The sequence below is a fragment of the Ischnura elegans genome, chromosome 2 (assembly GCF_921293095.1).
Source record: "Ischnura elegans chromosome 2, ioIscEleg1.1, whole genome shotgun sequence".
NCBI lineage: Eukaryota > Metazoa > Arthropoda > Insecta > Odonata > Coenagrionidae > Ischnura > Ischnura elegans.
In genome coordinates, this window is record NC_060247.1 from 67,550,587 (window position 1) to 67,575,142 (window position 24,556).

General features: G+C 39.9%; 1 protein-coding gene across 1 annotated transcript in view; it reads right to left on the minus strand.

The window, feature by feature from the left end:
• Positions 1-24,556, minus strand: part of LOC124153904 (disheveled-associated activator of morphogenesis 1) — a 500,124-nt gene that overhangs the window by 286,444 nt on the left and 189,124 nt on the right. The gene's annotated exons all lie outside the window — the stretch shown is intronic.

Sequence of the window (24,556 nt, forward strand, 5' to 3'; positions counted from 1 at the left end):
TAATAAGAGGCTCGTAGGTAGTGTTTTGGGCTCCTGATCGAAGAATCCCGGGTTCAGGGCGGTCGGAAAATACCAAAAACAAATCCTGGAAGTGTGAGGTGGCCCAAGGATAGTAACCGGCACTTCTACCCTGAATAAGTGGTATCACAGGTAAGAGGCTTGATCTGGGGTGAGCTCTACCCTCACCTTCTCAAGTCAACCTTCGGTTTGAGTAAGAGCAGTTTGGTTGTACTTCAATAACATATTTGACCCAATTAGTCCACAATAACAGTTGAATCTTTACCAAGGTTCTTAATTTTTTCCAACACCTTTGCCTTACGAAGTAACTGATATTAAAGAAAAAATCGATAATAATTCTCGAATAAGGTCCACAAAACAATTCTCGAAAATCACGTAATATAAATATTCAAAGACACAATGAAGAGTATCAAGCTTAAGAAAAAATGCTATTACATATCATATTACTCAAGAGGAAAACATTAAACCTCTATAGCTACCAAAATGTTTGACCTCTGATTTGAACACTCTTAACTCTAACCGGAGTTCACCCAAGGAAACTCATCGTTCATAACCCCGCAACATTTAAATATACTTTCGCCCCCCATATTCGAGAGTTGTACAGGGCACAGCGCACTTTTTTTTCAAAATTTCTCTCCGTGCTATGTCAGCAAAAGAAGTTCATCAACTTCATGAAACGGACAAGAAGCCCGAAATCTACCACTTCGTCTCTGTCGGGATACGAAATGAATTTTTTTTTATCCGTGTCACCCCGTCTTCGTGAGTGTGACCGACGTTAATGACCGTCATCAATAATGAGCTGTTAGTCCCTCCGAAATAAACGACCCTGATCGTGGCCACGATGACACCGTTTCGTCTTTCTCCGCTACGCCCACTCCTCTCCATCGGACACCGTTACATTCGGACAATGAGAGGCGTCACAAAGACGACGTTTTGAGGAACGTATCCGACGCTCCATTGTGCCCTATAACCCTTTACCCGGACGTTCACGGAGAGAAAAATGGGAGGGAGCGTCTACTCCAACACGAGCGTAGACACGAAACGACAACCGCTTCTCTAGTAGGATGCGTAGCTATTTCCCCGGGGTGGTTTGTTTTTTCCAGAAGACGATCTTGGTGGAACAGTTGAAGGCGGTGAGCAGAACCTGTGGGCACCTGATAGGTACCTGTGGGCACCTATGCCTGGGCAAAATATCGAAACGTCGAAAAATATTGTGATATCTATCTTCTCTCTATATATATACATACATAAAAGAGGATTACTGTTTGCCTGTCCGCTATGCGTTTTTATACGGCTGCACGGATTGCGACCAAAGTTTGTACACATTTCATGCTCCCGAACCTCGTAGTGCTACTTTCAGTTGCGTCCGACGCGACCTTCGTGTCGCTTTCTCATTACCATTTGTTACGTCACGTCATACAACTTTTGTGGTTGCATATCCTGCTGAGTAGTAACACCTCTTAACTCACTCATAGGAATAACATAACTCAAGTAATACTACACTTACCTATTAATTCTCTAGGTGCAAACCTTTTGCTGAGGTGTGAGGTCACTAGACGCTTTTTGTCTACTACGGACACACATAGCGATCCGATCAATGTTGTGGAGCGGAGTAAACTGATCCCGTGCGCGTTACATGGATATCGTTTTTTCGATTGTTTGCCTATCGGCGTGCTTAAAAATCCTGCTATGTGACCATGAATTTCAAGTTTCCCACGATTCTCACATCTTCCCCAGGAACGCCGGGTGGCCTGCTACTTTAAACACATCGGGAATCTGGCAATCACATTCAGAATCCGGAATTGAGTTTTGACCATTGGCACTACATGGTTTCCCGATAAAAATCGTGATTTATAAATCGCAATAAAACAAAAATAAAAATGTCGCACCCGAAATAATATCAGGATTCATGATTCATGATATGATATAATCCGACACATCGAAATATTTTATCGGAAGGCGATTTTTTTGACAATGAGGGTTTTAATTCCATATTTTATATTGATAAGACGGCAGCCATCGTCCCGATATTAGTTACTGCCATCGCTGATTTTCCTAATTCAAATATTACCGTAATCTGATATTGACTTTTTTTACAATGTCCACGCCTTTTGGCGGCAGCTTCGCTAGTAGGACGCGCAACTATTTCCCTGGGGCTGATTCGTATTTTCCCGAGGGCGATCACGAAGGGGCAGTTGAAGGCGGCATGCAGCACGAATATGCGTACACCCGCAGGGCGGGGATGAAGGATTTTTCTCGGAAGGTCGTTCGGTGTCCTTCTGGTGCCAATCGGAGGAGTGTTTAACTACCATTTGGTTTCGGGCAGTGTCCGTCGAGACGAAAAAAATAGACTCGAAGACACCGCAAACATAAACAATACGCCAGTAGCTACTGCCAAGGCGTAAGCTCGAGCTTCACCGTGCTGGTAGAATGTAAGGACTAGTAGAAAGGGCTGAAAAAGACTGACGTGTAAAGCAGAGAGTGCACAGAAATTACATGCCCCACCTTCATAAGAGTGGTAAATAATTTTTGTGAGGCGAGGTCTGGTTTTATTAAAACCGTGAACATGTTTGGCGGAAATTTCTATATCAAAGGGTTTCATCTCCAGGAATATGTTTCCCCAAATTACGATTAGTTCTAGCTATTTTTAATCACAAAGGTTTATTTGTCGAAAGTCCTTCAGCAGCCTGGATGCCTGAGGAATAGCATAAAAAGAGCGAATACAAAATCAAATGGGTAACTACGGATTTCAGCGCTATTCTTGCCAAGAAACGGAAAAAATATAAGTACTTACTTCAGAAAGACATAGCGCCCATAGTCACTCAAAGAATTTACCCTAAAAATAGAGTTTCAAAAACTAATTAAACATACTATCACACAAATTACCCCAATTAAACATCACAACTTATCCCAATATCAAAATTAGGACTTTCTTTCAAGCAAACATCTAATATCAGAAACTGTACGACTTGAAATTCTGAAAAAAAATGAGAACGTAAAAGTAACAGAGGTTTATTTCGGCTTATTACGACATTCGGAATTAATTTTCACTCTTACCTATGATACTGGTATTTTAAGGCATAATATTCGCAAAAACGGCATATCGATTAAAGTAATCGTACCACTACGAAGCCACGATTAAATTTCCCATTGAAAAAAAGGATCCGTCTCCATTATCACTTCCAATACTTGAAAACAATATGGATATACTCCATCGTCTGGTAATTAATATGTGCATTTAAATGCTAAACTTATAAGATCAATTCATTAATGCCCTTTATGAATTGTCACAGACATTGCCTCTCATCAGCTTTATGACTGAAATCGTCTACCTAGACCTTTGACATTGCATTGAAAGGAAATTTTATGTCCCCAGGATTTGAAATTGATCCTGACCATAATGGCCGTGAATAGAGGTGACAATGACCATGAATTTTACAGTGTATTTCTCCGGATGTCTGTCTGGCAGACGGTCAACAACAGTGAGGATCGTCCAACGCACACGGTCACCGTCTCTCTTTTGTCGTCCCTATTGTGCCAGGGGTTCAATATTTAATGGACCCTTTTGACTGCGACCATGGGTCGCATATCCAAAGCCATGATGGCTCCCGAGCGCACTCTTCATTGTCCACCTTGAAGGCAATCATCAGAGTAAACGGACTACAAGGGTCAAAGGTACGGGGAGAGAGGAAGCCGGATGATCCGAGGTCAAAAGCTAATGCATTTCGATTAGCTAGATCCTCATCACCTGCAAACAATTCGAGTATCTCGCTGCTGGGAGTAAGCATCACTCTCAATGGACTGATAATTTTTGTCGAAATTTTATTTTTATTAAATACATACCGTATGAAATTTTCAAGGCATAGAGAATCGATCGTTAAAAACATATAATTGTATCTCAAATTATAAAATGTTATAACTCTCACTATAGATGCATAATTTTCATTTTTGAGATACTGGAAAGTTTTGAAAAAGGTTTATTCTGTACAGCCTGAAAATATTAAATAAAAACTTGAGATTTAAATAAATAATAAGTGAAAAAAGACAATATGAGAGGATGTGATGGGTCCTCTTAATTTACTGAACATTTGTGTTGGAATTTTGATGCCACACCATCTAAAATATCCATGGAACCAGAATCGAAGAAAATAAAAATCCGCTCAACCAGTCTTATTTTACTTTTTTTTAGACAAATTAGCGCTTCCATACTGAAATACACTGGATATGCATATGGTGGACCTTTCCCACCATTACCTGCAATTCAAATGTGTACATTTTAAAACTGAAAAATACAGTAATAATTTTTTTCAAATATTAGCGGTAATTTCTAGTGACGTGATAATCGATATCGTTTTACTGATTTTAAGAGTGCACACCAGAGTAGACCTTTGTCAGCATTTTCCTGTAACTAATATTTGAAAATTTCACTCGAGTATTTTCTCGGAGGCAATTTTTTATATTTGAGATACAGGCAAACGTTGAAAAAGATATACTCTATTTACCCAGCCTTAAAAAATTCAAGATGATACCGTAAGTTTTTAACGAGGTCACGTCAGTCACAATACGTCACAAAAAACAAAAACGATTTCCTATGTATATATAGATTCTCTTGGTTGAAACTAGCGTTTCCTCGTTTCCATAGCAACATCGGCATACCTACGAAGGCACTTAATTTCAAAGTTAGCCCTAGGTTCTGGTTACTGCGCGGTCAAGTTGAATAACCTTGTTTGCGATTACTCACGAGTGTGAATCCTCGCTCCCATTGAAGGAGAAACGTAGCAAACCGAGGGTTTCGATTAAGCGGGAATATCGGAGCGATTGAGTAGGGGGCACCTACACCATGTCGGATGAGCACCAATGAGGAGTCAGATGTCGACGGAGATGAGCTACGCGCCGGAAAGAAGAGGCTAAGTGAATGTCCCCTTCGGCCGCCCACGCTAGAAGAGCCCTTTCGCAAAAGACGCCGGAAGAGCCAAAAGACGAGGACGCGCAAATCACAGTGTCTTCTTATCCTCTCGTAAAACCTCCTCGCTAAAGAGGTTCCGTCGCCCCGAGTAAGCGATTCAAAAACGATATAATATTTCATCTTTAGTGAACATTACTTATAAAATCTATATCTAGCAAGACACTGTTCAGAAAACTTATGAAGGATTTTTGGCTTGTTTGGATTTGGTTTGGATTCAAACATATATTGGTAGAACGACGAAAATATTGCCTTATTTGAAACTTTATAACCTTATACAGCGTGTAGGAAAATAAAAAATAAAAATTCTACACAACCGTACATTCCAATGAATTCTTGGAAATATAGCTAAGTGGCTGCAAGGGGTTTACATTTTCAAGTCCAAATGTAGACCCTTGGTGACATGCCAAACAAATTGTCGGATATGAATACCATAAATATAACAGACAAAGTAATATTTTGGCATTTCTTGAACACAACTTCATTTGTTTTGCGGGAGGAGTCATTCGTACTCGGCAACAAAAAGTTTGGGGCAAGCCTTGCAAATATACTGTTGAACGACTGACCGTAGAATGAAAAGATAAAGATATCTTTAATATCTTTACCTCAATAGCAAGAGTTAGGGGGGATTATTCTATTGTAACCGTGTGGAAGTTCATTATGATTTCACATAAAATTCAGCACCTCTAAGAATAGAGGTCGCTCTGTAATAGGATTGATTAAGATGGGAAATTTCACGCTTTGCTCACCCTGCTAATATCCTACGATTTTCAAAGAAGAATTCTATGGTAGTATACACCATTATCATTATTTTTCGAGCATCATCACCTCAACCTGTCAGTAAAATAGGATGCCATAAAGTTAGAGTGATGGGACCTTTTAATGCTCTCAACACGATCTTACTACAATATAGAAATACTAAAACATAAGCAAAATACAATTCGCAGCACTTCAAGTAGCACTCGAATATAAGAAAAAATGTTAAAAGAAAGGAACTAAAGCGGCAATGAAATGATTCATCCCATTTAATGACGATATTTTACAAGCATTGACTTTCTTAGACTTTTCAGAGGAGGATACCTGATGGGGCACGTCTTAAATACTCTGCCTCTTCAATCAGGATAGCCCACCCGAATCATAGGCTATCCCTGTTTTAATATTTTAAGGTACTAAACTGAGACCAGAGTTCTCTCGCGGAAAGCAAGATCCGCTTTCCAAGGAACTTGGGTCTTTATGTCGATAAAAGTTGCATCACGACGGGTGGTTGAATTAAATCTCATTAAAATTATGAAAAGAACACACTTTGGAGAAAATCATCAATTGCATCCAATTACATTTTTTATTGAAGATAAAATACTCTTGTTTACAACTGGGTCGAAAGAGTGTTTATTGAATTTAAATGATGGATTATATGTTACACATTTCACATTTTAAGAAACTTATTATTAGTGATTTTCCCGTAGCATATTTTGTCAATCCGCCAATTTGCTCTACATGCTACTTTGTTGTCGCGAAATTTGGCGCACTTTTCACAAAAATTTTACCAGAACTCTCCCATCTGGAAAAATTCCTGTGAAATTTTCGTACATTTAACGTGCCACCCCAATGTCCCCAACTGCACATATGCGAGCACGAACTGCATGGATCCGAACAACTCCTCAACTCAGAGGACCCGTGCGTCTGGAGTTGACGACGGAAGAGAGGAGTTGATGAGGCAGGTGCAAGGAGCAGGTGAGTAGCGCAGAGAGCGGAGGAAAGTACTTTGATATGTTTCACGCCATGGGGGGATGCTTGTGTTTTCTCGAGGCTCTTGTCACGAGAAATAAAATCCACAGCACGGGTAGAAAAAATGCGTTTTATTTTTTCATGCGAGGGTCACGTATAAGTAACAACTGTGTGAAAAAATCTGGCGTGAGTCCCATAATGCCTGTGAATATATGTGGTTGTGGATGACCCCACTGTGGAAATATTCCTCATGACACTCACGTGAGCCCTGAAATTTCATATATTCAATTTCATTTCATTTTCAACAAAAATATGAACATATTCTGATCTTTTTTTCATTCAGTCATGAACATTTACTGGGTATGATGACTGAATACTTAAAAATTAAGAATTTAAAGAAAAAATGTCTCGTACCTGCCAGAGTACAAGATGTAAAAACACTTCACGAGGTATCGCCACGTTATTTAGAAGATCGTCGTTCCGCAATTGCCGAGTGGGTATTTTCCGTGATAAAAAATTCAATAGCATTAAAAAGTAGGCAATAGCAATAAAATAACGCCTTAACAAGCTTCATAGGTGGCTGGTAATAACGACGGCCTATGCTAGTGTAAAAAAACTCAAAAATCACATTTACAACGCCAAGAGGTAAACAAAACTCCCTGACGTCTGTAATGTCATGATCGGTGGCCCTCTCTCTTGACGCATAGGGCAAAAGATAGCGGTAAATTAAAGGTAAAATTTAAAAATATAGCTCAAATCAAATAACTCGCTTGGTAAGGTTAACCATCTGGGCTGAACAGACACTATTTTTTTTATACTTTCATAAAAAAGAATTTTTGAAGATAAAATTCAACTTTTTCCATTGCTTTAAAAAATATATTCTCTTCCGCTCACAATTTCGTCCTTTCACTTTTTCCCAAGAGAGACTACTTGGTGCGTCGACGCTGCACTTCCATTCAAGACCGCCGCATGCACCCTCAGACCTCTTTCTCAACAAAAGATTCGCACCCAAGTCTGGCTCAAAAGAGTGCATTTCCTTTGTGAATGTTACAAAATTGCTAAAAAATAAATTCAAATTGCTAAAATACAAATTCGGCTGAAATAAAGCCTTTTAAAGATAAAATAATAATATTTTAAATTTCCGAGCCATAAAGCGACTCAAAATTTTCGGTTCCACGTAAATATTACGATTAATGAAAAATATTCAGTCTTCAGCAGAATATTAAAAAATTTTACCCGGAAGTTTTTTAGCTAACTTTCTTCTCCCCGAGAGTGAATTTCCCACACACATACTTCCAAAAAAACATAATCTATCCCATATACCTCTCCCTTTTTTAGAAGAGAGTTCACACTAAGAAAAATAGATAATGGACACATAAATTTCTCTACAAATGGAATGAAATACGTATATATGTGGCAGCGAACGGCACCTGGTGATAAAAACCAAATTCTCTTCCAAATCAAGTAAAAGAATGCGGCAGTGTAAAAGTTGCTATGTAGCTCCATGTGACTAGATTGATAACGACATTAGTTTTTACGTCGATCGTAAAAACCGTTCTTGTCATCGCCGAAAGCTGTTTACAATTGAATACGAGGCTCAACACAGAAACTATGGTCGTATTTTGGGCAAATTATACAAAATTATAAATTAGGCGTTAGTAAAGAACGCGAAGCTTCCAGCGTCACATTAAAAGAATGTCAAATAGAATACTTTTATTAGGGCTATAATTACGACTACGGTGATGATAAACTTAAAGGCAAGATATTACGGAACATTTAGGCAAACATATGCAAGCATTTAAACACCGTACATAAATATGTTTGCCTAAATGTTCCGTATGAACTTTTATTAACTGCATTAGTACAACTAATTTCTCGTGTACCTGACACTAGTTAAAAAAAAGGGGACAGTTATGTGAGCTATTGATGTAAAGTAAGAAATATACGTCTCTCTTGTTTTGTTGCTGTTTATATTTTAAACCTCTTAATTACATCGATTATAATATTCATAATGTTTCACTATAAAATAGCGGATATGCTGTAGGTGAACAATCAATCAATTAAAATTAAAAATATGGTACCAGACCAAAAAACTATTTAAATTTAAGTCAAATTTAACTCAAAAGTGGATTTTTTTATTTTTTCATATGATATCTACACATAAAAATTATGCCTTGGCCTCTTCGACCCCTCATTTCACCCCTGAGAGGTACGATTTGTGCGTCGGGACGACACTTCCCTTCCAAGAGCTCCTCACTCACATATCCTCCCTCTCTCGACAGGAAGTTCACACCTCATCTGAGCACGCTCACGCCCTCCTCGCACGCCTTAACGCCCTGCCACTCAATGCCTCCTCCTCGTCTGCCCTGGCACGCTCTCCGCTTCCAACGCCATCTCTCTTCCAGCCTCCGCACTCACCACCCTCACTCCACACGACTTCCCGTCGCCACACTTCTCCGACTTCCCTCGTTAAAAACATACCCTTACACTTTTCTCCTCCCTCTACCCCCATTATTCTTTCTGCGAGGGTGCGACGATATATAGTACGTGGGAGCTTCTTCGACGCCAAAATACGCACATCCAACACAGAGGCTTGTGATACACTATTTCCTACCGACCGCGTTAACAGTGATAATTATTTTAATAGTATTGTACCGAATAAGGTAGATTTCCATTTAGTACTAAAGAAGTAATCTGGGAGCCTCCCTTTCCTTTCAGCACTGCCTTCTTCAATTCACTGTAAGGCCTACTCCCTTTCAATCTATCTAAAAATCATATTCTCTTTCTTCCCCTCCCTCGTTTACCGAACATTCTACCCTCTTACACTAATTTCAACATCCCCTCCCCGCTAAGTACTCCTCCCATCCATGCCTTCGGTCTCCTCCGTATCTCATCTAAAAGCTGCCTTTCCTCACTCACTACGTCCAGTACTTCGCCGTTCCTCCTCCTCTCTGTCCGTTTCACCCTCTCCATTCTTCTCCATACCCACATCTCGAATGAACGGTGACAATATTCACAATAATTGCCAAGTGAAAAAATCTTACGGACCGAGAATCAAACCACGAACCTTTGTATTTTTGGACCACTGCGTCGAATACATCTAGGTTACTTGATTACCAGGAGAATTATGGACTGGCATTTTTGGCATGGAAAGCCTAATGTTCGTGGTTCCATTCCAAGTCCAAGGGATTTTTTTCCCATAGAATAGTCCATAGCAATAGAATAATTGTGACCTTCAGAGGCCCTGAGGATCAAAAAGACTTTTTTCAAATAAAGCGATTGCCTTCTGGCAAATGAGTCTTTGGTTTTAGTTCTTGGGTCAAGAGAACAATTTTTGGTCTATGAGGCAGAGGTTTAAAGCGGAAGAGCACAGGGTGCCCGGGCTCCCCTGAAATGAGGCAAACTTTTAGTGCTTAAGCTGTCAAATGCTCGCCGCTTAGAGCTATAGGGTACTTCCTATCCATCTAATATAACCATCGTACTACCTTAATATCCGAAAATTTCACAATTATTTAACTATGAAAATACCCAGAGGTTTCCTTATTTAAATTAATCAACTTCACCTCGCATTGAACTTATCTCCAAAAATGATATAATCTGTATCCGCTATTGAGGCGTCCTAAAAATATTTGGTAATAACGCCACGCAGGGGGACCACTCTACAAAAAAACTGGAATTCCGGCTTTTCGGGAAAAATTTCAAAATTCTCCAGATCATTTTGTAACATGAATTTTAGAGAATATTCAACTTTGAATGAGATAAAAATGAGTTTTAGAGTGGAAAAATAGCTACCCTAAAACAATTTAAGTAAACTCCGTAGATAAAAATTAAAGTTTAGCGTTATGGAGCACCACCTACAAGAAGGGTTGAAAATGTGATGTCCATAAGTATATCGAAGATAAATTCATGCGTGTGAAGATGAGGAAAGATCGCAAACAAATGTGACTTTTCCAGATATGTTTTTTTTATTCCCTTAAATTCAATACTTACCCAGAGTAATAGGATAAGGAAAAATCGACAAATTCGCCAACAAATTTTCGCAATTCGCAAACAGACTTTAGGTAATATCTCCTAACGTTCCATCACTTTTAAGGCAAAATGAAATTCAATGACTTTCAAGGTTTTCCAGAATACAGGCCACAATTCTTAAGCATAAAAACCAGCTACATCGACTTTTCTCACTTCATGGCTCTCCAGCGTGCGACGAGACACTCGCATCGCCTATCTCCGTCCCCGCATCTTTCCCTCCCTTATCCTCGCTTCTTTTTCATGAGTTTCCTCCATTACGGCTCTCCCTACTCCGAGCGACTTCGCACCTCATCATTCAACTTTTTATTCCATCCCCGGTATCTCCCCCTCGCACATTCTCCTCCCTCCCTCATCCGTCCTTTTCCTCCTCATTGACCCCGCACCCCTCCCAACCACTCTCTCTCTCTCCATCTCCTCCACCCTCCATCCATCCACTCCCCCGACTAACCACCAACCCCTGCAACAAACGAATGCGGGACGGACCAATCGTTAAAAATTTGACAGCCGGAGAACGGGTGAAAAAATCCATCCCAGGTGACACTTGGGCGAAACCCTCAGTCTCTCATGACTTAAAAAGACAGACAACGACAGCAAAATAAATTTTATTCATATCAACGAATAATATGTACAAAATAAATATTATAGGTATTCCACTGGTAAAGGTAGGTTCACAAAGACCATTTTTCTTGTTACGCCAGGCCAAATAGCAAACGTCCCAATTCTATTCCCAGCTAGATCAGTTCCCATTCAATCTATTTAAAAATCCTTATCAATTCCTCCCCCTCCTCCGCTTACCAAAAATTCTTTGCAAGCCTTACATCGCGACAAGGTTCTATCTCAAGGGAAAGAACACTTGTAATAAATACAATACATAAAGTTTTGGAAAAATATACTATCAATTGATTAAGAGGGTAGACTCAAAAGGTGTATATAAACAACTGTCAACATTACTTTTGGTAAAGAGTAGTGATGAAATCATTATTCCCACATCTAGAGGAAATCGAAATCTCACTTGCCTAAGCCATCAGCCATTTATTTTTTAGTTCTAAAAATTTTTAAAAAATCCTCACGAGATTTTTTTCCATGAGACTATCATGTGGGTTTGAAGATTATCACCCCAGGAACTCATGATGACATATCACTCGACAAACACGTCTTCTTACGGAGTATTAAATCAGATAATGCCTTCAATAAACAAGGAAAATATCCATTGTAATATAATATCGATGTTTCAAATATTTTCATAGGGTCATAGAATTAAATTCCAATTTATCAACCACCTAATTCACGTACTTATGACTGTCAAGTTAATTCAATACCAGATTTCATGCGCCAAAAAATTTGCAATCCGCTCAGCAGTCCATCACTTACATTAGGACAGCAAGGATTATTTTCAGGCAAGACTACCTTGAAGATATTCATTTTCAAGATAGCATAAAAATTTGTAACTAAAAGGCAAAAACACTTCCGTAAATACTAGCGAAAACATCCAATTCTATCGGGGGCATATTAAAATACGCATAATTCAAACGACTACTGGCATTATGGGTAAAATATAAAAATTAAAATACCAATGACACAAATAACTAATGGCACTATCGGTAAAAACACAAAATTCACGTCTACTCGGGCCAAACAAGTTACACTACGATATGAGGTAGAAAGTCGACCGAGGTACTGGTGCAATTACTGCCTGCTGACGTTCGTCCATCCTAATTACCGGGACACACAATAATTCGGGCAGCCTGGCGCACATCAGCTCCCGAATAAAGCGCACTCGCCTGCATGGCGCCCCCCTTCACTTTATTTCCTCATTAGAAGAATGACAACGGGGGCTCCGTGCATTCCCCTTCTCTCCGACTCTTTCAAATCGACGCACGAGCGTGAAGTACCTTTCCCACCTTAAGCATCACCCCCACGGCGCCAACCCACGCAGCTAATACAACGAGATTTGCGTGCCCTCAACTCCAGCTCCAAAACAGTTGGAATTTTAATGCAAAATTCTAATGCAAAAGTGGCTGTTATAACATGAGACGTGATTTCAAAGAAAAATCTTCAACTTGAAATCCCAAAAGAAGCCGTGAAGTGCGTATATCCGCATAGTGACATTTTTCGGAGAAATCAAAATAAAAATTACCTACTTTAATTATAAATTTTTTTCGTCTCTTTTTCACCGCAATGTCAAAAATAAAATTATAAAAGTCATAAATTAATTATCGTAATCATAAATTAAAAATTATTAAAGATACATTATGATCCAATTTTTTTAATGAACACGATACAAATTTTATTAAGATTGGTGGAGGAAAAAACACTAAAACTAGCACAATTCTCCAAATGAATGAATCAAATTGTATCCTGATAGATCCAATTTTGCACTAAAAATTAATCTCAGTCAATAATTAACTTATTTTCTTATAGCTTAGTATATAGTTAAGGGTTGCATGATATGGAAACGTATATCCCGTGTCAGTAGCTGTGAACATCCTAGTTTTATGTGAAGGTGAGGAGGAGAATGAGGCATCGATATGGATAAAATAGAAAAGAAATCAGGACGAGCTCCACGTCGTGAAGGAGGAGAGGAAGCTGCTAAAAGAAATGAAGAGGAGGCACATATTGAGGATGGATCACTCTTTGAAGAACGACGGCATGCTAAAGACCATACTTCAGGGGAAAAAGAATAATTAATGCGGAAAGGAGATGAATACGAGTTAATGATAATGAAGTTATAATATAATCAAGTTTGAAATGTAATAAATTTGGGCGCAACATAACCTGGATGATTATTGGTCTGGATCTTAGAGTATACAAAAGCTGCGCAAGCGATTATGGCAAAATCCGATATCACGTGATGTGTTTGATGGGTCCGATAGGATGACAACGACAATGCCTTTTGTTTGTTTAAACGTTGTTTCTTTCGATTGGAAATTTTATCTCCATTGAATTTGTTGCTCACGAAGGAGAATCACGATTTAATAAAAATATCTCTCCTAGAGCATTCCACATACTTTTTCCATTTTCCGTAATAATACTGAAGTTATGATTTCAATGCCGGAGTTAGATTTTGGTTAATACTTAGCTGATGATGCAGTGCAAAAACCTGTAACCAGTAGACGTGAACATTCCCCTCCTCCCGAGTAATCAAAGGCACAATCAGATCGTCCCTTCAACCTTCCACCTGGCATGCGGCACACGGCGTATTGTGGTGCCATCATAATCAGCCGCTATCCCCGCGTCGCACATGCACCACTGCACCCCAATGGACGAACCGCCGCCCCTTGGGCATTACGATTCCATCATGTGTATATTCTTCTCCCAGCCCGCAGTAGTGACCTAGCCAATCATGCCTGCATTAGGCGCGTAATAATGAGAATAAGCAATGACAAATTAAAGAGAAGAAATAACATTTTTTATGAAGTCGGCAAACGGATCATAGAAAGTACTATCCGCAAACGTGTACCATTGCGTTGGCGCGGTTAAAAAAGTATCCATAATTTTTTTTAATATAACCCTAAGCTGCATACGGCAAGCAAGTAAATATATTCATGTAAGATCGGAATATGAACATAAAACATCAGCGAATTAGATTACTTCTGCTTCAAAACTCCACCACTGATTTCACAGATACCATGCAAACCTGAACTCCTTCGAAGTAATGTAATTACGTGGTAGACCTTTGAAAGTATAGCAGAAAAAGTTTCCTCCCCTTAACATTCATCATTTTTGATGCATGGATACTACGATTGGAAAATTTTTAGTTCAACGATTCATACAGAAATACGAAAAACCAACGAAATGTCTTCCCTTAAATCCATTGAAACAAAAAAAAATTATTTGCCATAACCTATATTACAATACCTTCGTAAAAATTATAACTTGCGTCACGTATTTTTACCATAACGACTGACAAGTAAAAATGTGCTATAGGCAAGAACAAATTTTCAATAATTTTATTCATAGCTACAATATATAATTCTCACTCACACCTATTTCCATTCCTGATAACACTATAAAAATGCCTAATTTTCATAAGAGATAACCATGAACGCTGAATAGTTTCAGGGCAGATCAGAAAATAATTGGCAACGATATATGCGGCAAGAATCGCGCCCGAAATCTATCTTCACTTGATGACAAAACAGAGTGGTAATTGAGATCTAGCCGCTCAGACTACGCAGATGGTATTCACCCTGATCCATGGAGGAGGATTGTTTGCAGAACGCCTTCCGCGGCTGAGACAACATACACCCTCTTGGCTTCCGAGTTGATAGCGAAGGGGAGAGTGAATCCCACAGCCAATGAGCCGCCAAAGATAACCTACCCTCTGGGACAGATGGAACCAAGAGAACCAAGATGGTGGGGGCAACTATATCCCTGCAATGCATGCACACCAATTTAAGCGCATGAATACTAGATGAGAGGGCGTTTTGATCGGCGAGGCCGCCAAGCGTTTTCATCCCTTCTGCAAGAGCTGAGGGTGCATTCCATTCAGCCACGAATAATTACCTTGAGCGAAAAAACAAACTCCCGTAATAGTCGACCATAACGTTAATTGCGGAGTCATGAACAATTCACGTATTTTTCGTACCCTAGGGGTTGGGTTGCTACCTAGATGTCTCGGGTTCTATTCCCAAAAGGGTCTCCAGTGCGAAGACGAATCTCAGGGTTTGCAATTAAAAATCATACTTTAGAAAGAGTGTTTTCGGAATAGGAATAATACTATAGAAGGCATAAGACCACTAGCTAATTTTAAGATTAGCTCGAGGCCGTATAAGGGCATGACGAATTAAGTACCATAGCCTAAATAAGTCTAATTAATCACGCGCGAGAGACTGGTGACGATATGCGATCAGTCTCCCGCACTTTCCTATCAAGGGTTCAGGATTTCACGCACAGAGGATAGCTTTTAGAAACACCATTACCTACCATGTATTTCACCTATATTTGCAATTTAAGCTAGATTTGTTGAAATTCTTTGAATAAAAGTTAATTTGCGAGGTTTGGCAGAACGCTATGAAAATACACAAGGGCAAAATCGTAAATACGACGGCAGCAAAACCATAAACATTGCCTAAATTCTAAGCTATTGAGTACCATTTAGATAGAGATTGATTTATTGGGCTATGAAATTATCTTAGTCATATTTTCGTTAGAAATGGTTAAAATGAATACCATTTCAAATATTTTTTTTAATTTCATAACTAGTATTCACATTTTCGCGAGCTATACATAATAACAGGCGTCAGTCAATTAAAATAATATGAAAAAGTACACGCTGTAGGTATAGTTCGCTACTGCGCTCTGTCAATTTCTGACTTACTGTAATCATGCAAAACAAAATTTTATCGGGCAAAGCTTAATTGAAGCCATATAAATGAAATTCCAAGAAAAAGGGTGATATTGATATATATAATTGGGAGATAAAATCCGAAATGAGAAAAAGTTATACGCTGAATGGAAAACAATAGACCACAGCACTTCCTAAAATTGCTTCACGTCAACTACAGAAGGATGCATGAATCTTCATTCTTTTCCCCTCTGATCTTTTTCCACCCTTCACTCCACCACGTTCAAGTTTCCTCTTCGCTTTCATTCCCACAGCTTCCCCCATCCGCCCCTCAGGAACGTCTTGCGGCCCCAAGGACTCTTCCCTCCCAGTTAGTCCCCCATAATCCACACCCTGTTTTCCCGTTTCGGCGTCCCCACAGCAAAGCGACCTTCCCACCGCGAATATGAACACTGGATTAACGACGCCGCCACAATACTAATTCCCACACACTGCACACCATATGACGCAAAGTTATAAAAAGGCTATAGCTACCTGGTTATTGTGGTACTAAAAAAATGACAGCGATGGGTAACTACCCTTCCCTAGAAAGCAATGCATACCTTAACTTCAGGACAACATAAATTATTGAATAAATACTTTGAATTTTCCAGGATTATATTTATTAAAGTGGACAATTGCAAGTAAGTATTTTAATACGGAAAAATTCCATTAAATCACCCTTGAATCTTCGTATTTACTTACCACGTAAATTATGTGTACTTCTCCTTCTTACTCATGAGTTCATTTCATTTTCAGCTGCTTCATACGATTTACTTAGAAATTACATGAAGGATAGAAGAAACTTTATGATATCCACCATCCTCTCGAATCCGCTAATCCTACGAAACTCTCTAATGCACCCATCGGGCGAAAAATTCGCCCCCATTCGGTCTATACCCCAGGGACACCTCTTCTGCTCCCGGCTACATCATTTTCCAGGCATTCAACTTTTAAATGTTTTAGAAATAAGATAAAAAGTTATGCATGTTTAGGTATTCGTAATATTATAATGTTTTGGAGATAAAACGCCTCTGTAGATAAAGTTACACAGAAACCTGCAGATAAGCTATTTATGGATTGGCGGGACAGTACTATCTTCAGATCAAAATAGTTTAATATGGTAGAGATATATTGGTTTAATAGGCGAGTAAAAAGTGTCCATCGCAATTCGAATTCTGCCTTATAAAGAATTTTAAGAAAATTTGGAATGCAATGTATATGCAATTTAATGTGACAGTTAAAAAATTTGTACATAATAAATGCCATCGATGGAAATTTCAGGAATCAGCCGTCGGCCATGTGTAGCACTCTCTTCAGATGAAAGTACAGGATCCTGCATATGTGCATCCGACTAGCACCACGCTTACCCAAGAAATGTTCTCGCAGCCAGCCACCCCCTTGACCCCACCATCCCCTTCACAAAAACCATCTTCAATCACCCCATCCCACCTCCCCCATTCAGCCAACATCCATCCTCGTCAGGCGCCCCTAAAGCTACAGCTAACTCCCCCACACAGCCATCAGGCGAAACATTCCATTTGGTCTATACTCCAGGGGCATACTCCCCACCCCCTTACATCATCTTCCAGACATTCCATTTCGCCCCTTCCTCCCTCAGAAGTCATTCTCTTCCACTTCCACCACCGCAGTCTTACCACAGACCTTGTTTTCTTTGCGCACCCTCTTCTTCTCGCATTGTTTGTTTCCTTTTCTTTGCGAAGAGATAAGGAGGTGCATGGTTTGGGGATGAAGAGAGACACCACCGTAAAAGAAGAGGCTGGCAAGACGAAGGCCGATCAATGCGTGTTGCCTACCCGGCGTCTTCCGCTGCACTCCTGCACCGCAATGGTCCACACCGAGGAAGCTGGGGAGGTGGTCGACTCGGAGGGTTGAATAGACCCCCGATTGGCACGCATTTCAAGGCCGGACGATTTTGCATGTTTAAGTAAAAAATCCCCTTCGTGACAGTTTTACGATGGGTTCGACTTACTATTGATTCGATACACGAACACGGGTGATTTTGCGCGCGATTTTCAAATTTCGACGATTTCTATGCCCACGTGCCATAAATTATCATCATTATATGATTGATTCCACTTGCAGTTATTATAAAAAATAAGCCATATTTGTAAACTAAACATACTCTTAAATTATGATTGGCTGCTTTCAGGTTCTCTCCCGCGTCTGCTCATCTCAGGCGACGACATGTTGCAGTTTGCGAAACATGTCGTTACTTGAGATGAACAGACGCGGGAGAAAACCTGAAAGCAGCCTATCATCGACACCACTCCGTGGAAGCCTTCTTTCCAATACTCTTAAAATATATTAATTATAATTCATGATATTTAATATGTATTTGCTCTGCCCCGTCCACGGAATGGATTGGCGCAGATGCTCTTTACACCGATTTCTTATCGGGAAATAATGCCGATTAAATCTACGAAGGAATATACTTCACGATTGACAATCCATAATTGATTGATTGACTTTAATTGAGACTTTAATGCGAACCAACCATAGGGGTATGAGATCCGGAATCTGAGTGTTACGACCCCCCAGTCAGAGTTTTTCGGTACACCACAATATTATCGTACAAGTATTGGCAATCCCCTTCCCTTTATTATCATGAATAGGTAAACTATGAAACTGTTGGAGTTTAGAAAAAAACTAAGTTTGAAAAACTACGGAGTCTTAAATTCATCTACTGCAATGGGAGTGAAAATAATAATAATATTTTTATCTTACACTCAGCAGACGCTATATGAATTTTTAAGCATTAAGAACGGAAGGTATACTTGAAACCAAATAAAAATAAAAAAGCAGGGGTTTACTGCTCTTCATTTGGGATAAAATGCCATTCATCCACGCCTACAAAAAAAATGCAAGTGTATATGCGTCAGAGCTTCAGGATCGGACGCAACCCTTTTTACGCATTTATATTTCCGGTGGGAAATGAACGAGACTTTGTTGAGAGGGTGGGAAATTTGGATTCGAAAGAGAAAAGGGTTGGTTGGAACGAAATGGAGGGGGCGTGGGTCGCATGGAAATTACTGGCAAAGGAGGGGTGGGGAAGAGGCGTGCAGTGGACGACCGTACGCACCATTGAGTCCATCGCGCTTTCAGAGGGGGAGATCACGAGAGAGGGGCGGAGATACGAGGGAGGACGGGACATTCGGCTGCGGGACCCCCCCGGAATTTATGCAGCATCATGGAGCGACACGCAGAGAATGTAATATACAGCACGCACACTGGATGTCGCCTTCAGATTTTTTACCATATCGCTCACCGAAAGCTTAAGAATTTAAAATTATAAAAAAATACAACCGGAGAAACAAAACTTTTTATGCACAAATCATCTATCCACCTATACATAAAAGAGGATGTATGTTTGTCCTTCCATCATACGTATCCATATGGCAGCACAGATTGCAACTAAATTTAGTACTTAGGTGGATCTGATGCTCCAGGACCCGGTAGTGCTACTTTCGATTGCGTCCGACATGTCCTTTGCGTCATTTTCCCAATACTGTTTGCAACGTTATGTCGTACAACTCCTAAAGGCCGCTATATGCGAATGATTTCATTCGCATGATCATTCAGCATGATCATTCACCGTGCATAACGGAAAAATACGCGAATGAACCTTCATGCGCATGATCATTCAGTGAAAATTAGAACATGTTCTATTTTTCTCGCATGATCCAGTGAATGATCACGTGATCATTCAGCATGATCATTCGCATGATCATTTACCGTGTATAGCGGCCTTAAGGTTGGCCATCCTACCGGGTAGGCATACTTCTTGAAACGCTCACAGAAAAAAAAACGTACAAATCCTGCTCCGCGACCATGAATTCCAAGTTCCAAGTAACCACTTCCCTAGGTACTATCCTCCCCGAGCAACGCCGGGTGGCCAGATTTTTTTAAATATAACTGTTAATTTGCACGCAATTAAGCGTCGCGTAAAACGGTGAATTCCTAAAACGCATGCGATAATGCATGGATGTGAGACGGCAAAGTAGCCCCTATTCTAATTTCGTTCGGGAATTCTCACAAATGACTGCCATAATAGGATAATGCAGTTCTTTCTTGCGCAATTACGTGTCACGTGTAAAACTGCCTAAACATACAGAGGGTGCACAGGGGTCATTCTCCCATGATCGTACAAAATTATGCCCATGGAGTGCCATAAAAAAACCAAAACTGTTAAATCAAAACTATACCGGCACATGATTTTATGTACCCATTTATTAGTGACAAATTAGTAAATAAAAATTATATTCCCCGAATTTAATGTCCACAGACAATGATTCATCAAGTCCATGGGCAGTCCCACATAGATTTTTGAAGAGGTGTTTATTGTATTAACGACCTTTACTATAGAACTTATTATAAAATCTATCATTAAACAAGTTACAACAACATACACATTCCAAAAGAGTATTTTTGGGTTGTTTTCATTTAATAATATTTATTATAAAATAAAAAAACATTTGTGCTACCCAAAAAAGCAATAACCGTGTGCACACAGAAAAAGGGAGGAAAGGAGAAGGTTGCAGCCCTAAAAAAACAGTGCGTTGAGAAAAATATTGTCAGGAGATGGTTTGTTTGAGTTTATACTTGGTGTAGTGAATGTTTTAACGCTGGAAGAAAAAGTATAGTTAAGTTTTTTGAAACAGCCAAGATCATCAGTCATGTTCATGGCCAAGTAAAAATTAGTAAAAGTAAATTCTTTTACTAATTACAATTGATATGTCTATTACAGTAGATGCCAGTTCGTTGTAGTAATGACAGCGTCCTAACTTATTGTCAGTCCCAAGCATATCTTAATTTAGAGTAAATCGTCATGTCCATGAACATCATGTCCGTTGACGTCATACTCGTGAACTCTGCAGTCCATTGACATGACAGATGGTACCGGATATGATGAAACACCATGGGTAGTAGCAAAATGTCCAACGACAAATAAAAAAAACTTTTTCTCGTAATTAAACACAATATACCTCTTCTGCTGTGTCCGTGGACATATACATCGTGTCCGTATACAGCGCGAAAAAAATTGAAAAATAATACTAACTATATCTGCCACTTAATTTATTTGATTGTATGATCGACAAACTGTAATTACCTAATAATTCATCTGGCCTCTTTCAAATGATGCTAAACTTTACCATTAACATTCGTCTAAGCTGGGATTTCTAAAACCAAATATTTTGTATATTACTAATAAACTAATGTTGGGTCACGAATCGCAATCAATGCCTTTCGTTTTCTTTGATGAAGGAAACTACCCTATTGCTGCCACCGTATTTCTGTCAATCAGAACGAAAGGCCGCCAACACCGATTGTAGCGCCACGCTCGCTTTTTAATGGAATGACAGTTGTAAATACGGAAAGTGACGGAATAAGCGATAGAAAAAGAGACAGAGGAAATGACTCCGTGGTCCAGAAAATGATGGGTCGAGCGATCACTCTTTTGGTCCCTGAAAACCTATCGCTGGAGCTATTATTCTAAGGGATGGAAAAAATGATCATGAGATTCACGCAGAGAATATAACATACAGCACGCACACAGAATGTCGTCATCAGGTTTTTTCCATTTCGCTCGCCAAAAGCTTAAGATTATAAAAATATGAAGAAAAAACATTACACCGGAGAAACAAAAATACCTTATTCACAAATCCGTTTTTAATGAAACTTAGTTTTTTCAAGAAAAAGTTTAACATGTAATTTATAAAACTAACCGAGGGCAGTCCCCAGATACTCTCATAAGAATTTTACTAATCGGCACCTCATGGCTGATGAGGACTTAAAACCAAGATATATTATTACATTTTTCATGAAATAACCATTTAAATAGTTAACTTTTTTTTAATTGTTTCTAAGAATTTTTCTTTTTTAATTCATCCGTTTTTCCTTATTTTTAACATTTCATTTAAGAATAATAAGAACACCAAAGGAGGGGAAGTTATTAGAAGAAGAAATTAGGCAATCACTATTGCATAGCTAGGGGATTTCTGAAAATCTCACCGGTCATGATCGACCGGACATGAGCGATTACAGGGCTTAACCGCTGACATCCAAATCGCACGTCCCCGAAAATCCCTCAGCACATACAGTTCACCTAGGCTCCCCTTTCACTGCAGGTGGCAAATTACCGAAACTCGATCTTCCGCGTATCGCGGGATCACGCAGCTCAATACAAGAGAAACAGAATCGCAGTCTCCAAGAGACTCCTCAGCTTCGTAAAGGGTTTAACGAGATACAAGCCACATGGCCCCATTTCGGCCCGTCCACCCCTGAGAGCATCTGCATACGTCCCGCGGGACTACAAGGACTGATTAGCTTTCAGGCAGAGCAATTTCACGAAACAGCTACGGCCCCCTTAGTAGTACTGCAAGAGTACAGCATAAAATTGGATCGATTTAAGGGAGATCCTAGGTCCTTATCAAGAGGGTGGTTCGGCAGGGTATTGGGATTGGGACCTCGCGGAGGTCAAGGATACTCATTGGGTTAGCAAATTCGGAATGTATTCGCAAAAGAGGAGCTTATCTATACTTTGGCTGGACCGAAAACTTAATGAAGGTTTTCTGACCTCGCGGGATTCCTCTTAAGAGGGAGGTTTACAAGTCAGCTACGGATATTACCCAAAAGTGACCATTACTAATTGTCGAGAGCAAATTCCTCATGACTCCTACTCAAAAATCTTTAATGCTGGGGCCAATATTTCGCCCTAGCAACGCATCTACTATTACCATGATTCAAGGGTGCAAACTTAATCTATACAGCGCGCTTTCACCCAATATTCCTTCTATATTCATGCTTATTATGTCGTAGTACTGCACAGAAAGAGGAACTCAACACCCTCCATACACCATAGTCGAGGTTCACCGAGTAGGTTTTATGCAGATATGAGGCAAATGAGGTCTCCACCCAATTCACGACACGGCGCTGGATAACGAGAAAATTTTTATCGTTGCGGTCCCCCCTTGTCCAGAACGTGCAACTATAGAGGGGACGAACCCGACATAACAACCAGCCCATATCTCAAGGGAATTACTCCACGGAGTTAATGGCCATAGGCTGGAAAGAGTCATGTGTGATCATGGCACCCACGAAGATAGCAAACCGAAAAAATAAATAAAGCAAGCCTTTGAAGATAGTGTGCACAATGGTATACCATAGTAATTGCCTCGCGTTAACATGCGTGTGTATAGCAGTGAATAAATTCTAGCGACTCTTAGCAACGCTCTGACCATAGTTGGTGAACCAATGGTAACTCGTTCTAGGCATAACAAAGGGAACGAGATGAAAGCTGTTCGCTCCACTAATCTGCGCTGATAGGAATGATAGACGATGGGCTGGCTTCCTTTTGCATTCGCCAATTACCCAAGAGCGGAAAACTTCCATAAAGATCCGGCCTACGGGGGTGAGGAGTGATCGAGTTGTACCTGTTAATGGTCAAGCTCGACAGATACGCCTGCATTCAGACCGGACCACAGCATGACAACTGCCAAAGGCTAATGGTGAAATGTCGCCTTTCATCAACTTCAATGGCTTAAACAGATGCATTGGACGACCTATTTCAAGCGTACTCCACACAACGGCGAATTATTTTTCAATTAAAATAATGATAATAATTTTCTAACAGCCGCTACCATGTCAAATTGATGTCACAATTCATTTGAAAGAAATTAATTCCCCAAGGCCGTACTCATTACTGGGCGAAAACAGGGGGCATGCAGGGGAAGGATAAGGGGTTTGAGAAACAAGAAAGGACGTTAATGGAGTGAAATACGATAAATTTAAACCAAAAAGCACAAGAACACACACAAAGGTGCAAGCTCATTTACTCATCTAGCCGATTTGCCAAGGGAAACAATTTCCGCGTAGGTCTCAAGCACATAACCACTCAGGTTTACGAAGCTTTCAATTACGCCAGTGAGCCACTCATACAAAATGCAAAAAGTTATCAAAAAAAATATATTAATCAATATGTTTTATTACAACATTTACTTCGTTTTCTACGTAGTGGAAGTAAAATTTACCATCGGAATAAAAAGCATAAAAACAAACGCTAACGTGATAGCGAGGAAATCAGGCCCATCACGAGATATCAGATTTTCCCATTTCAAACATGGTCACATTCGTAGCAGCCTTCTCGACCTATTTTATATGAATTCTACTCGGCTAGACGTCTATCTCTTTACTTAGAGGGTGCACTCACAATCAGCAAACAGAATCGCTATGGCTTGTCCACGGCAACCGCTGTGAACCAATTAGGCACCCTCAGAATGGCTCACGATCAGCCTTCCATCCTCTTCTTCAAGGTCCCGCGCAGGTTGAATGAAACTACTTCCCCCCCCCCCTAATGCCAGCATTCACCTCACGCCATCTTCATTCATTCGATCCGATTCGGTAACTCTTTCTCCTCGTCTTTTCGGCGTTTCGGGAGGCCCTTCCCACTAGATTAAAATCATTTCCCTTTCACT